We start from the raw sequence: 17,698 nt of genomic DNA on the forward strand, positions 1-17,698 counted from the left end.
AACACATACTTTAATATATCAGATAATAAATTTTTCTAGAACTTAGGAACCTTATCAACCCTCTTTTCAAGAAATATTATATAGGAATATCAACATGATGTGCATGTATTTCAATCGACTTTTTCAATTTCAATCGATTTTTTCATTTACATTTGTACATTTTAAATACCGTACATAGACCAATGCTCATTTTAAAAAAAAGAAAAATCTTGTTTTTCTATGATTAAACCACTTCATGTTATAAACTTGCTTAAAATCCACTTAGGCTTAATATTTACAGTGTCCGGTGCATTATAACCAGTAATTTGTCAATATTCCGTTTTACCCAAACAAACAAACAAACAAACAAACAAACACAAGCTATTGTTAAATAAAGGTTATCTATCCTTTTATTTGTTGAGTGTTTTATATTTTATAAACATTGTCATCTAACAGATGCTATAGGTTTGCCCTTACTTTACAAAAAATCATTTTGCCAAGGAAAATATTATTTTATAAATTTACATTGTAAAAACAAGTTTAAAAGTCCAAATTGTCAAGTTATATTTGTTAACCAAGAGCATTGTAACATCCCTAGTGAACATTTCTCCACTAAAATGTTGATAAATTGACCCAAATTAAATAACTGTTTAACATAAACATGCTTGTAGAATACTGTAATGTGTAATGTGATTTGACATGCAAATGCTAATATTTCTGGAGCAAAATAATGAAAAAATTCGAAGTAATATTCTTTGAATTATAATTTAAATCTACGTTATTGATCGAAGGTGAAATATCGTACCCAGTCATTTCTTTGGTAGTTTGTAAGATAACATATGTTCCAGACTCTCACATGAGAATATTCAAACCTCTTGAAGAAATACAGCACACATTGGTAAAGGCTACAAAGTCAAAGGCTTCAGTAGCATGACCACGGATCACCAATGCATTTAAATGATGCATAATTTACTATTGTTATTAAATGGTGAAAGATTCATTAACTACTTATTTTATACATTAAAGAAATGCGTTGGGAATTCAACGACATGTTATTGTGTGCTTTGACGTTTCTAAAAACTTAATTAGGTGTTTTGTGCTGGTTCTTGCGATATTTTTTGTACTTTGATAATGTTAAATAAGGAGATGTGTATTATTTAAAACACGGCAAAGACATTAAATTGAATTTATGATTTCTTATTTTAATTTAGCTTCTCATTTTTATAATCATAATACAAAAAAACATTCATAAATTTTTGGGACTTGGATAATAACTCATTGCATAATTAAAGTATGTCAATGGTAACGCACGTCTAGTAGGAGACTGTTTTTAATACATTTATTAAACTTCATTTACATATGCACACATTAATAAAAACAATTTGAATGACAATGTATCCACAGCGTCAAAACGACGTCAAAAACGTTAGTACTTCCCATAAAAATCCCTCAATTTGCTTTTATCATCCCACATCAAAATGTGATTTCATAATTCTTGCACCAATATTTTCGGAATATTTTTTTTTGTTTTTGTTGAGATTTTTTATTGCAACTTCTTTATTTGTAAAGTGATTTCTTTAAACATATCTTCCTTATCGTCAGTGTAATCATATGTTTCATATCTTTAGCGCTAATATTTCAAATTTTTCTTCCCTTGGACTTTGAACATTCCATAAAAAAGACATATTTATCAAATTTTAAAGTACTTAATTTATTAAGCAATTATCTTCAAACTTCAAAGATACAAGACAGAAAATGTTACACATTATACAATAAAATATTCACGTTGAACGAAAAAATGTGTCTAATAATTAAACGTCTGATTACGGACCGGCTTAAATACTCTCGCGATTTGCGCGTGAACATTATTATAATATTTATAATATAATTTACCATATAAAGTATATGAATAAATTTTAATGATTCATATCAATCAATGCTGAATTTAAAACAGATGTTTCGTTAGAACAAAAGAGCATGAAGCTAAGATTGCTCTCTAGTGGCTTGCTCGGGATTCAAATCGCAAAATATGATAAACAAGATCAACAAGGAAAAGCAAGTATGTACATAATATTCAGACATACTCAACGAGTGGTTACTTTTACTGAGTATCGTTGCGTTCCTAGAAATGCTAATTTAAAGTAAAGAATAGGAAACAGCACACGGGCAATCTGATTTATTCGAGCTTGAATGTCACGGAAGTTACGGCAGATCGAGATGTTTATTGTGACGTTTCTACTGTAAAAAACCCTTTCGAATAAAAAAGTCGTGTGTAATTATTTCAATATCTCAATTACGTTTATCGTACATAAGCTTTTATTCCCAAAATTTATCTTACATTTCAAAATGTTCACTTAAATGTAGCTGGTGAGGCGAAATTTCGCCGTTACAATAAATCTAGGACATTTATTCTCATGGTCATTTGTCTTTCACTGCTTATTATTGCGTAATGTGTAAGTAGTCAGTCAAGTTTTGCTGGAATTGGTGATTTTTTATCCAGCAAAAGCGCAAGGTGAACCAGTGATTTGACGAGAAATGTGGTTAAAACGGTCTGTAAACCAAACAAATACATGCAAACAAGGTTTAAAAGAACTGATAATAATGTAACGTTCCCATATACTTCTTTAACAAAAGACAAATGTTAAGCGACAAAAATGTTTCATTAGCTTAAATTAATGAATGACTTCCGTTGGTAAATGTTGCTGGTTATGGCCTGTCACATTTAATAATTGTTTACCCAAGTAGCATACATCCTCAGGGTTAACGTTTCAAATACACTTATAATAGAAGCATTTTCATCTGATTAATATTTTAGGAATATTTTCTGATCTAAACCAATTATTGAGATAAGTTTTCACACGTTCGCGCGTTTTCAACGTTACTGAATTATATTCGCAAATTCTTGCAAAAAGGATATTCTCTAGGGTATTTTAGATAACAAATATAAAACATGAATGGACATTTGTCCCTTTTGTAAAACAATGCAGCTTTTTATACAATGGATTCCTTCTTATAGTCATATATGTTTAAGAAATGTCGTTTTGTCAAAATACCACTAACAATAATATTGTAGTAACGCAATTAAACTCTGAATAGCTTCTAAGAAATGTTATTATACATTCCTTAGCAAAAATTGCCATTATACGTAGTACTACATTTAAATAGTTTTTATGTGAGTTTTCTGGCGTAAAATTGCATTTACATTTATTTAGTGCAAAATCTTTCATGTTAAAACACTTTAGTAGAAAGTATCAGTAAATTGTTTCAAAGATGTTTGCTGATTCTTATCGGCACAATTACTTTCATATAGTAGTTGCGATTTTTTCGGAACTGTAAAAGTGTAGACTTAGCTTGAGAACAATTACTTCAATTCTTTATTTTTAGTTACACAAATATCAATCAGACGTTATAAAAGGAAAAAAAATGTGTTAAGAGTTGTTCCGCCTGCCTTTAATAAAATTTATCGTTTTTAACATTTACGTAAAATTATAAACCAACGATAAACTTATTTTTAAAAGCCAACACTGTATTAGAAATCTAAACTTGACCGCTCTGAATAACACATAAAAAATATTCTACATAGTTAAACGTATCTATTTAGACATATTTCACTTGGCTTTTTAAAATTGTCAGGTAATTTAAAAAGTGAAATTAAGTATTTGAATAAGACATACATGATTTAATCATTTCTGGTCATACGTAACTTATGCAGCAATTACTCAAAGACTCGCCTTCTCTCGTAATCGTCATATTATATCATTAAAGAATGTACATATACAAACATTTGTCATTTTTAAAAAAAAATAATCAATACATAATACAGTGAAAACTGCTTACTGTGTCAGAGTTAATAAGCATTACATGTCAACCAAAAAACAAGGGTTTAGCTGATAAAAGAAATAATACATTATGATTTAAATGCTTTTCTTAATACATATTTTGTTACAGGAAATATTTACAAAGTTGGTTGAGAAATAAAGCCTTTAAAGTGAGCGATTTCTTAATGAAAGTGTTTCAACATTTCATAAACTTCTAATATCTTAAGTATAAATTGATACATCACTTAAATGAATGCTACACACATTAGCGTGCGTGTTAAGATGTCTACAGAAATAATTAAAAACAAAAGTTATATGGCTTCTTTCACGTTACTTTGCCATATTAAAGGCAAAACAACTGTCAATCTGAAAACACTCCTCAATCTGTGACCTATACGCCGGTTGTCTTCCAGATTGAACATTTATGGACATGGTATATGACATATTAGAGTCTATCTACAAAGTGCCATTATGATAGCGAAACATGTATGGATTCTTTATAACTAATTAATTTTTCAGCAGCTGTGCAGTCTGTGCGAGTTAAGTAAACATCCAATTACTTACTACGTAAACAAGGTAATCCTTTTTTGTGATCGCCTTGTAGAAATATCATGTTAGATCCTGACGTTTATAGCTAATGATATTCATTACTCAATCAAAATATTCCTTAAGTTGGTATTTTATTCAATGTTATAGTGGTTTGTTTTTTTCTCAATTTCAGACCTTTATCGTCATAAAAACGTATAGTTTTTCATAGTTTAACGGCAATTTGATAACCAATAATGGCTAGATATGTATAGGTATGTTGAACATTTTTCTTTCATTAATAAATGTTTCTTTCTTTCGCTGGGGTCATTGTAAATGGATCTTTAGCATTAAAAACTTTACGTAGTTTGCCCTTGCAGACGAGAAGCCTATTTTTTTTATCTTACAGCATTACTTGGTATTAAACAATGCAACTTCGTTATTCTGTAAATAAATATTTATGTTCATTTGATTATGGATGTAATACATAAATGAATTAAGGATGAACTGTTTTCAACAATTCAAGATAGAATAATTGTATAATTATAATAATACTTTGTTGCGCATTGGTAGTGGCTATGACGTATGAATTAACATATTCCGAATTCAGTCCTTGAAGAAGCTTGGTATTTTTTCAAATTATTCATATGAATCTTTCATAAGTGTGGCATATAAGTAGACATGTGTCAATAGGCACGGGTGTCCCCACACTTCACTGTTTGTCAATCTTATGACTATAGGTCAAATATTTGTTGGGCTCATTTGCCACAAGTTGAAAACTTAAAATATTTTACTAAGTAAAGGGCTATACAAATGCTGGATAAATCCTTCAGACCTACAAGTCAAATACTTGGTGCTATGCATGAACAAGTTGAAAATCGCAAAATTATATTATACTAAGTCAAGGGAAATAACTCTAACAAAACTTAAATACCCACATGTAAAACCCTAGGAGCAGTAGTCCAGTGGTAGGACGCGCGCTTAGGGATCGAGAGGTCCCGGGTTCGAACCCCACCAGGGGCACTGCTAATTTCCTTGAGCAAGAAATTTACCTGCGATTGCTTCACTTCACCCAGGTGTAAATGGGTACCTGCGAGGGTGGTATAATTCCGTTGCGCCAAGTGTCGGCTGCACTAAGCGGAGTTAAAAGACTCCCCAGGGAGATTGATAGATAGATACCAGTAGCCCGATGACCAGGGGTAATAGCTGTAAAGTCGGTGAACATGCGTAAGCATGAAACTTAGACTATAAAATGCAATTACTTACTAATTACTTACTACATACCTTCACAGTGATGTTGATCATTATTCATGTAAAGTTGTTTGATTCTAACTCAAGTACTCAAGGAAAATATAAGACATCATTATGGGACAGTTTTTACTAAGTCAAAGGTAATAACTCTAGAAATACTGGATTAATCCAAAAGCGAATCCCACGGAGCACAACTATACATGCAGACCAACATTCCTGTAGAGTTAAATGACTCTAGGTTAACATTTATTTATCTACTTGCGACAAAAGTTGAAATTTTTTTCTAAGTCAAGTTCCATGACCTTACTAGGTCAAATACTTTTTGAGCTACGAGCAACACAAGTTGACAATTGCAAGTTTTGACCAAGTCAAGGGCAATAACTTTGACAAAACAAAATAAATCCACAAGCAAACCCCAGGTGCACAACTCACAATATTCCTGTAAAGTTTCAATACTTTTTGAGCTACGTTCGACATAAGTTAAAAATTGTAAATTTCTCAGGGAAAATTATTCTACAAAGACTGAATGAATCGAGGAAAAATACTCAGGTACACGGCTACACATGCTTATCAACATTCCTTTAAAGTTTCATGACCCTAGGTCAAATACTTTTTGAGCTACATGCAACACAAGTTGAAAATTGCGAACTTTTACTAAGAGAAGGGCAATTGAAATTATACATATTTAATCAAACTTAATGTATACACCGGATGCCTTTAATATAATAATACAATAATGTTTATTTTCTATTCCTGGATGGCTCCAACATCATGCGTTTTGTGTTGTAAAAAACAAAAGTTACATCAAAGGAGGCTGTAAATCCACATCTTATTAGATCTACCAGAATAACTTAATGCTGGAAAATACAAAATCTGACTATAAACGTGGCAAATGTGGCCGACTAGCATATCCATCTTAGCATAATCACAGACATGTTATATCCGCAGGTTATGTTCCTGTCACAGAAAAATAAAATCATATTCAGCAGTTGCCAAGTCCACCATCGGTTTCTGTGGTTAAAAACAATTTCAAAAAGTCATTTATACTGTTTTATTTGTAAGAATGTAGAACGTCGATTTTTTTTTCAGTCAAAACTAGAATTGATACGCTTGTGAACTATAATATGCTCATAACAGCTGGCATTAGGTGTTGCTCTGCTTACCTACACAACAGTCGTGATTGTTTCAAAGCAAACGCTATAGATAACATGAAAAACATAAGAGTCCGTAGCATTAAACCGGACTACAATTGTAAATTTAATAAACAATGAAAGACAGTGTGTTCTCAATTCCGCGTCTAAAAGAATGTCAGTTGACTATATATTCTCATTTTAAATGAAGACTTTTGCAATCTAACTGATTTCAACAGAGAACAGTTCTATTACTGAAGAATATGTTATGTTAAAATACGCCAGTTAGAAAAAATCTGGATAAAGTGTGATCCCTCAGAAGCATTAATCACAACAAAATTACATGGAAATTGCAGACTCGGTTTGATTGAGACTGAAAAGCCATCTAACTACCGTCGGGATGTTTATGTTTTAACTTAAGTCTAGATTGTCAAACAAAGTTCATTTAACACTTTTGATGTATACGAAGACCACTACATACGATTAGGAAAGTGTCCTAAATATCTTGGCTTCTAGCACATCAAGAGGAGAGATTACAAAAAAAACCTCGTTTCCTATAACAGACACTACAAGAAGAAAATGGCAGCCCAACTAGAATTAGTATTAGATAGAACATACATTTACATTAGAACAAACTTTAAATCCTAAAGACGATGTTATAGTGTACATCAAGGGCGACCGCTTGTTAAATCTATGGTTATAGTCAGCACCACTGGGTATTTCATTCCTGTATTAGTACCATATTTTTTAGATTTTAAAAAGTAGTGACTCAGGAATTTTAAACCATTCAGTTAGGATTAATATAGAGAATAATGGGCCCAGCCAAATGACACCTTTGTTGTTGACCGTGGGTTATGTGACTTCCTGCAAGTGTTGGAGGAGATCAAGAATAAAAGCACAAGAGCTAAGGTTGATGCTGAATGGTGCCGAACAATTATCATATATGGACGCATGAGACAGAAAGACCTTTTTAATGAATTATTGGAGAGGTCATCGGACCTCTCCACAGTGTTGAGGTTGATTGCTGGCGGCATCTATTTTTGCGTATCAAATTGAGTTTAATGAATCTCATTTACAGCCTAAATTCATTAGAACCAGTCAACAAACATTGTTATGCGCATGCTTCACTTCAAAATACGACTTTACTCAAACGAAAAATTATGACCAACTGTAATAAATTGTTTATTGTTTTGTGAACAGCGAATTCGAAAAATAGTGACAGTAAACATTTATAATAGCTTCAATACTGTAAAATTTGAAAAGGATTATTGTTTTTTGGATAGTATATCTGACCACCCTTTTTTGTACTCATTTTGTTGTACATTAACAGTCCAGGTCATTGGTACAGCTCAGTTATTTCTAGGTATGATCATCCCTCTAGAGGTCTTTCCCAGCCACCCAGGCATATTTGTTCTAATTATGGCAAAGTTGCGCAACAAGAGGTTGCAAACTTAAGGTACTATTTTTAAGAAAAAAATATCAGATTTTATGAATGAAATAGTTCCTTATAAGTTTCTAATTATTTAACCTTAGGTAGTGGTTTGCCTGTCCGTACTCTTCCTTATGTCCTTTTTAAGTGGAGCTAGAATACTGAAACAACAAAGCATTTATAAGCTTCGGACCTTTTTCAATAATTCATGTTTGTATTGAGTACATTATTATTTGTAGTATCTGTGTATATATACTGCGAACTTATAAGATGCAATGTTGAACAAATGTTATGCTTTTGAGTTTTTATGTATTTTTGTACTTATGTTTGTATTGCACAACAGGCTGTACACCTAAAACACTTGTGCACCATTTTGTACATTGTTTAGGCACGTCAGCACGTGCAACATTCAGGGCGTGCAAGGGGTCGTTCAGACTGTTTCCGCAAGTGTGTCGCGCGCCAGTCCACTTTTGCACATAAAACGCTAGATGAATGCGCTTTTTTAGTTTATTGGAGTTGAAGAGTGGTTGTTGTTGAGTTGAGTTGTTGTAGTCTAAGTATTAATTTTGCTTTTACACTTTTGCTAGTATATAATTATGATGCATTATTTCATTTTATAATCATTATTTTACTTGGACTTAATCTATACAAGCATAGAGTTCTTAATGATAGATATTTTCAGCGAAAACGTATTAAGACAAATTTCTGTTAAAACAGAGTAATTTTATCAATATCGCCAAGCACTATTTTATGGCCTATTGAACCGTGTATGGAATATTGCTGCTTCTTTAACTTCGGAACACCTCGCCGATTATTCCTTATCTGAGAGACTGGCGGAAATAGCCGATATGTTCCTTTGGTTCGCAGATGCCATTCAACTAATAAGAAGTTCTTACTTTCCTGTCATTTCCCTGATGAAGGCTATTGAATAGCCGAAACGTAGGTCATAAATAAAATTATAGAAACCTGACCCACTTTGTTTCGTGTGTTTCACTTTCCTTATTCTTTTTATTAGTTTCCTGTCATTTGAACAATTTTATAAATCTTTAACAGCTGCAAAAAGACCTCTCCAGGCTGTCCAGCACCTTCTGACAAAAAATTAGGGCAAATTTTAGGGCAATTTCTAAGAAATTTTAGGGCTAAAATTTAGGAATTTTAGGGTAAATAAAAGAAATTTTAGGGCTAAAATTTGGAATTTTATACTAAATTATGGCCTCAAAAGACCATGATATGGGCTCAATTTTGCATATTTGACACAAAAGTAACTCACAAATAATGCTCTAGTTGGTTATAGCAAAGGTGTTACCAGTGTTCCATAGTCACCAGTGAATAAATTGATTCACTGGCCAACTGCCTTTAAAAAGACCTGAAAAACTACATTAAAACATAACTAGAATGAAAACATTTTCAAAGTTATAAGAATCCAGAAACAACCAATATTCAATTAGTTAAGCTATGCTTAGCCAATAAAAATGTAACTTCCTTGGAAATTTTTTATCACAATTTTAAACAGGTGACTATTTTGATATAGTCAAAGAGGTACAATTTTCATTGTTCCATTTAAAACTAACAGTTTCTTATATTTTTCTGATAACTTCTGACAATTAATCAAGTTAAAATAATTAGTAAAGATTTAATAAGCCAATAATAAATGGAAGGGGAAGTTATGCTTTAAATTTATTTTAGCTATAAATGCATTTCTTATCAACATTTTAAGGTTGGTACATTTTCAACAATCTTGATCTTTCTTAAAAAACAATAAAAATGATATGACCCACTAGAGTCATTCCCAGGCATATTTAAACTTAAATTCAAACAGCAGGATATACACTTATGAAGAATTTGTTCAAGATAAATCAGGCTACTAAAATTGTAGAAAATTTCACTGTTCAAGATAAATCAGGCTGCTAAAAATTGTAGAAAATTTCATTGTTCAAGATAAATCAGGCTACTAAAAATTGTAGAAAATTTCATTGTTCAAGATAAATCAGGCTACTAAAAATTGTAGAAAATTTCACAACCGTGTCAGTTTTTTCAATGATTTTCAACAGTTTTTTTTTCCAGATTTTAAAAAAAAACTTACACTATATGTTATAACATATGTTCAGTACATGTTAATGTGTACAAAAAGGGCAGCTGAAGGTGTCACTTCTTAGTACACTAATTGGGTAGCAAAATGGTTAAAGCATTCAATCATTCCTGCCAGTTTACCTTACCCATTTTATAATTAGCAAATATGGAAACTTATCTAGATCTGCCAGCTGGTATCACTTACAAAAGATCTGTTCTACAGTCATCACTTGAAAATAACTTGATTACAAATTAAGATTCTATTAATAAGGACCCCTGCATGCAGTCTGATAAAATTTAGTGGTACATCGTGAAATACACCTAAGACTGAGGTAAATGATAAAACTCTGTAGCCAATAAAAATGTGACTTCCTTGGAAATTTTTTATCACAATTTTAAACAAGTGACTATTTTGATATAGTCAAAGTGGTACAATTTTCATTGTTCCATTTAAAACAAACAGTTTCTTATTATTTTTCTGATAACATCTGACAATTAATCAAGTATGGCATTTCTGCAGGAGTTGAAGTAAATGCAACACGTGACTTATGCAATTTAGTCAGACATGATATCAACTCTTTGAATTTAGGTTGTGATTGAAACATGGTTGTTTCTGGATATGTTTATCACCAAAGATAAAAAAAATAGGAATTTAAGGGAAAAAATAGGGCATTTTTAGGAATTCCCTTTGAATTTTTCATTTTTTTAGGAATTTTAGCCAAACTGAAAAAAATTAGGATTTTTTAGGAATATTAGGGACGCTGGACAGCCTGCCTCTCGTATGTTTCTTTTTTAAGGAGCAAACTTGTTGATACAATAATAACTTAAAGTGTGCTTTATGACACCGGAAACGGCGTCTGACATGTTTATTGTACAATTATTGTTACACAGTAGAGAGGCCAATATGCTGTTAGTAGTGCTAACAATTGTACTAAGTAGCAGATTGATAGCATTAATTTATATTATTATATCAGTCTGCGATACAAAAAAGGTTCTTTAAAAAGTGGTTATTTCAATTACTAAAATCCTGAACATCCTGAAGGTGTTTCAAAAGATCTTTGAAAAAGTTACAGCTAATTTGTCTAAATAATAGTCCTTTGAACATATACTGATGAATGCATACGATGTACACTCTATTTAACAGCATTCGTTCGAAAGAAATTGAATGTGTAAAAATGGAGCAAAAATGATACTGCATCTAATGACAATTTATTGAATTTGCTTAAACTGGCTATAAAAAGCATTTTTGGGGGGTGTCCATATAATTTGCCCAAACCTGTCATACGTGTTACTTGACGAATTTAATTCAGTTGTGGTCAAAATTATGGTAATAACCAACATTCTGAAGATTATAACGTTGACCCATATTGTAAATGGCATTTACATTCAGCGTCAAACATAAAACTTCATTTCAATTCTGTACAAAAATGAGGTTATATTTGCAAACACTTCACTAACATGTGCTTTTCATTAAATAAGAGGAAAAAAGTCCAGTGTAGCCGTTGCTTGCGGAGGCTCATGGTTTATGCAGATTTTTTTTAGTTCGATTGTGTTGGACACTGTAAGCTTATTGAAACACCATCGAATACGTACAAGCAATGAATGTAAAGTTTCTTGCTCAAGGAAACAGCGGTTTGGCACTGACGGGGTTTGAACCCACAAGGTTAGCAAACCTTAGACTACTAGTTCGACGCGTATACCCGGGACAACGCCGCCACTACGGAGGCTCGTAATCAGAATTGATCGTAAGAGGCGACTTAATTGGTACAAATTACTAGAATCTATGCATCATTTAGTTCCAGCAGATGAGGTGGTTTTGACCCTGTCTTGTCTGAAGTTTGTAACATCCGAGTTTTACTACAATCATCTTTGAAATTCTTGTTTCGGCTCAATATGACCTAGATTCTGTTAGTGCACCGGCCGTATACCCAAACAAAACAAAATTTTAGAAATGCTTTTATCATTCTTTATAAAAAATATTTTAAGGAAGCAGCAATGCCATAATTGATCTAGTTCAATAAGCATTACTATCCGTATGTCCTGACAAATTACTCAAAACCTTTAAAAAAAACTGTTTCACTCCTGACATTCTTCCAATTGTTACCAAGACAAGGTGTCTCGGGGCTAAATCATATCTCAACTTGCAAATAAAATAAGACTTTGTAACTCACAGCGGAAATATTTTCAACTCTTTACTTCAATCGAAATTATTCCATTTTTTCCAAAAGGTTGTGTTAATGACATATCTTTTGTTGTTACAATAGTAATTAAATTGACATCATGCTAACATTTTTACTGTCAAGTAAGTTAACGGGACTTTCAAAAGACTAACTATTACAATGGCGATTGAACAATGATTGGTAATGACAAATATATAGAAAACACTCACATTTGTAGCTTTCCTAACCATAAACAATGGTAGTTTCTCATGAATTTGATATGACTATATCCATGCTTCACGTAGCTGAATCATAATTAATTACATAATCACATATTTTCCTTCTATTTCTTCTGGTTTTATGAATATCTCAACCAGTTTCGTTTTTGTTACCAAGTAGTGATTTTAAACCGTCCATAAGTAAACATATTTAATCTAAATCAAATAAGGACAAAACGTACTTAGTAAACTTCATGATATTAGCCCCTGTCTTGACGTATAACCAACTTTATCTCTTTAAAACCATCCTGAACAAGTAGATCTGCCAACGTGTCGCATTTGGCACGCAATAGCTACATATTCTCATCTTTTGTAAACGACGATGCTCCGTTTTATATAATTTGCAATTAATATTTACTATTCAAAATTATCTTCTTGAATGACATGCTCTTGCACAGCCGACTGCTAGATATTATCAGGAAATTCACTTTTAAAATAATTGACTCAATTCCATTCAAAACATTGATCTATTACTAAAAGGAAATGACCATGTATTCTACAATTTTACGAACTTGTTTTATAATCATGTACAAGAATTTACAAACTTGTATCTATGGATCGTTAAACCCAAACAAACGATAAAACAGTCAACCAATTTCATACTAATTACATTTAAAGTAGTTAGGACATTTCTCAAATGAAAGGATACGAAAGTAATGACTAGATAATCTAATCATGTTAGTGGTAATACTGCACTATAAGATAGGCATAAAAAAGTTCATTCTAAAATATATACACAAGATGGTACATGTATATAATGATCAGTTTTGTTTGTTTATTGCTTTTGTATAAAAAAAAACCTATTTCATAGATTTTTATGAACCGTTCTAATTGGATTGTTACTGTCAAAACGATTTAAGAGTTTAATTAAAAAAAAATTTTTTTTTATAGATTTTCTTTGTTTGAATAAAATACCATCATGATGTATAAACTCTTTAGTTTAGTCGCGAAATTAAGATATAAATAAAACTCTTTGTAAAGACAAAATTATGACACAATTTCTACAACTATCCAATATCATGCTTTCTCTTGACTATTCTGCTCTTAAACCGATGCCATTTGCCTTTCCATAAAAGTTTCTTTTAACAGCAGTTCTGTTCTTAGCTATATTTCCTTAACTTTGTTATGTTTTAACAGGACAAATAATCATAATGACAATGTCCTATTACTCTTTTAGAAACTCTAACAAGAAATTTAAAAAAAAATGCTAAATAATAGAAAGAGCATCGAAACACGAGACAATCTGATTTGTACGAGGGGGCAATGCCCCCTAGTAAGAAACAGATTGCCGAGTTTTTTGATGTTCCTTTCTTTTTGTATCAAAGGCTAACAAAAAATCGCAATATGAAACACCAGAAGAAAATATATCAATGAACAAGTATCTGCATATGACATTTCTATCGCTATCTCTTTCTCTGTTGTCACGATAAGTAAATCACCGAAATATGAACCAATCAATAGACATGCTCTGGATAGCGGATAGCTTATACCTGTTCTCAACTTAACGCACTGAGCATGTATATGTATAGGATTTAACTGACATATTTTCAACAGAAAGGTCCACAAACTATAATCAAAAGTCTTATGTGTATATTGAGAATGTTTCAGAAATTTCACCCATCGTTAAATCTATTACTGAACCACTATCAAACTTTATCATTTTATTTGCACAAATAAAAAAAATGACAAAAGTTTACCATTCTGTTTTAAAATTAATGACGAATTTAACGTTTGTATTATATTGAGTCAAATGGTCATTTATCTTTCTTTGCCGATTCAAAGATCATATGGTTATTAATATAATTCTCTTGCGTAAAAATGGCAGTAACTGGCTAGTTACCTCGGTAGATCGACCTCGCTGAGATATGACCAAATACTGTACAACTAGTAATATGTGTCTTCTTCAATTGAAGAACAATATAGACATTACATAATTAAGAAGTGGTAGAAAAGACCCATAATGTTTGAAAAAGGGGTATTGTAAATTAGCATATTGTAAAAGGTGTCTGTCAGTTTTTTATCAATAAAATAGAGGATGCGTTCAGGAAACCTCGTACTATTTTGTCAACTATGACCGAGGCAACGTGAAATCATCAATATTTTTCTCTAGATACAATAAAGATGTGACATATCCTCTAAAAAGTAAAAGAAAGAAAGAAAACGTTTGCGTCAAAACTCTGTTTCCTAAAAATGAAAACAGTTCTGCATTAGACTATTTTATTTTCAAGTTTTGTTAAGAAAGGACCAACTTTACTTGTTCCTATACATTGTTTATTCACTCCTTCATTGGAATTGAGTTATAATAATTTAATAGATTTTAATGAATTTATTTGATACGTTTTAATCAATGATGAGCATAGTATATCCTAGTTTATTTCAGGTTACATTAAATATAGAAAATTAATGGAATTCTTATAAATGTTAAAGCATGATATTTACATTGTACATATTTACTTTAATATTGTAAATGTTTCGATTATATTATCGATGATTGATCGAATAGGGTTGGTCGATTATTCTCGATGATCGATAATAATTTTTGTCCGATTAAGAAACCCTACAATCAATTGACGACAGTATTGTATAATAGAGTGAAACAACAATCCCTAAAGAAAGCCCAAGAGTTGCAGGCTCGGTTTAATTGAGCCTGTTCATGGACGGTAATGGAAAGTGCAAGTTAATGTACATATTCTAAAATATGTTTTGAATCACGTATTTGAGTTGTCAGAAAGTATTAAATACGGTATCATAAAAAAAAGTCGTTATGAATTATATAAAATAGAACTTTTGAACTTTAGATATATTCGGATGATTGAACTTCGGAGAAAGTTGCAGTTTCTTGTTTACATGTACTGTCTACTACATAATCAACTGTTGTTTTACTATCAAATACTTCAATTGTACATGTTTCAGAGATTAGTGTGTTTCATTAGATGCAGATGCTAAAGCATATACTAGTGTAAATTTTGAGATTTCTACCATTGGAACTTTTTACATTAACATGTAAAGGCTCACATAGAAAGTTTGCCTTTTATGAGAAATTTTGAATTTTCTTTTCCATTTAGCACGAACGACAGAAGCATCAACAATATTTTCCAACATGCTCGTTGGCTTAAACTATTTTTAATTCAAGGAATATTAATCTTGTTCAACATTTAAACTTTACCATTGGTTTTAGTTATTCAGTCACTATACATAAGCATACTGGTTAGATATTTCAGACAGTCCAATTTTCGCGTGCAAATTGCCACATCTAGAAAAACTTAATGTCTCACATTGCAAAACCTCAAAATAGAGAAAAACAGTATCCGTAAAGAAAGCCCAACTCGCCAAAATTGTAAAATGTTGCAGGTTCAAAGACATAGGCAACCAACGATTTTTCTGCGATAAGATTTTGTCACAAACTTAATCAATTATTAGTATATCTATTTATCATAAAAATATTAAAATCTGAACAATTACTTAGGAGTTCCTATGAAACTTTGTTTTATTTTCACACTTATTGGCATAAAGATCACATACTGTTTTAAAAAAAAACTTATTGCAAAGGTATACATTGACTGTTCCTTTAACATTTTTCAAAATAAGTTAAGGTTTTCAGCTGGATAAAAAAGATCAACAAAACCAACTTTTGCTAGATGACATTGTTTCTGATAATTACGGTTTACAAGTTGATATTATTACATAATTACATGTCCCTCTCCTTTCGCCACCCTTATATCCACTCCAGATTTTGGTTTGGTGCCTTCTGGGTGCCCAATTTGGGGTGTCAGGGGGCTGCCTCCTGTGAACGTTGCCTTTGCCTTGATGATCTTCATTCTTGTTTTTTAACAATGTGATCAGGTTTCAAATCCATTAAATTACTACTATGACGTCATTTCTTTGTTCTGACCGTACTGTATTTTTAATACAGTACAGGTAGGTGTCCAATATTAATGTGTAAGTCAAATATTAATCGTTAACACATTAATATTAGGACAGCGTGCCGAGTCTTGAAAGAAGCTTGTATGACCACATGAATGTGTGGGAAATTCTCCAAAGAAAAAAAAGGGAAAAACCGATTCCTCTTATATCAGAAGTTAACATGAGGAATGATGCAATATCTTTCCTTCCCCTATTACGCATTTTACATAATTTTACAAAAAGAACAAGTATTGTTATCTGACTCAGTTAACGAATTATTATTCCAAGCCTACCGATTTTCGATTTTCAAGCTCTTAACATCATATCACTGCTTAAACTTTCCAAGTGAAAGATAGCGGGGTCTGTTAGGATATGATTTTATATATATACGGGGTCTGTTAGGATATGATTTTATATATACATGTATATATATATATATATATATATATATATATATATATAGATAAAATTATAATGTTTAAGAAATAACAAACTCAAGGTAAATTCGGTAGCGCTTTCAATGCTTTCTTCGCATATCTTCAGCCGAAACTTAAATAAACAATATATATATATATATATATATATATATATATATATATATATATATATATATATATGCCGAATATATTTTCTTCACTTTTAATTTTAAAGTAGAATACTTTATATCATTTGAGTTTTCTTTCATTAAATTGTTATGCTTAATGTACAAGAAAGTAAAAAATATACGTATAACTTTTTTTGTAAACATAACGAAAGATATTTTCACTTTGACACCGTAGGTGTAGTAAATAATGGCTGAAGTTAAGACAATTACTGAACGATTACGCAACAGATTTTGATCCGACACTTGTTTTAAAGTGTAAACAAATCAAGTGTTTTGAATATATTATATGTGGTAAGGATGTAATTGTACAGAATCCCTAAAGAAAGTCCAACACAACAAAATTGTAAATGTTGCAGGCTCGGTTTGCAACAGGTTTGCTCGGTTGCGTTCATTGAACGCCGCCTTTCCTTGTTGATCTTGTTTATCATATGTTTTCATGGACGGTACTGGAAAGTACAAGTTACCGTCCACGCCCCCTAGCACTGGCTTAAAATTATTTAAATTATTTATCATTTAGTGATTAACCTGTCCGTGCTCTGTCTTGCCCTGTCC

This window comes from Ruditapes philippinarum, unplaced genomic scaffold (genome assembly GCF_026571515.1).
Source record: "Ruditapes philippinarum isolate M1 unplaced genomic scaffold, ASM2657151v2 ctg212_1_1_1_1, whole genome shotgun sequence".
Taxonomy (NCBI): domain Eukaryota; kingdom Metazoa; phylum Mollusca; class Bivalvia; order Venerida; family Veneridae; genus Ruditapes; species Ruditapes philippinarum.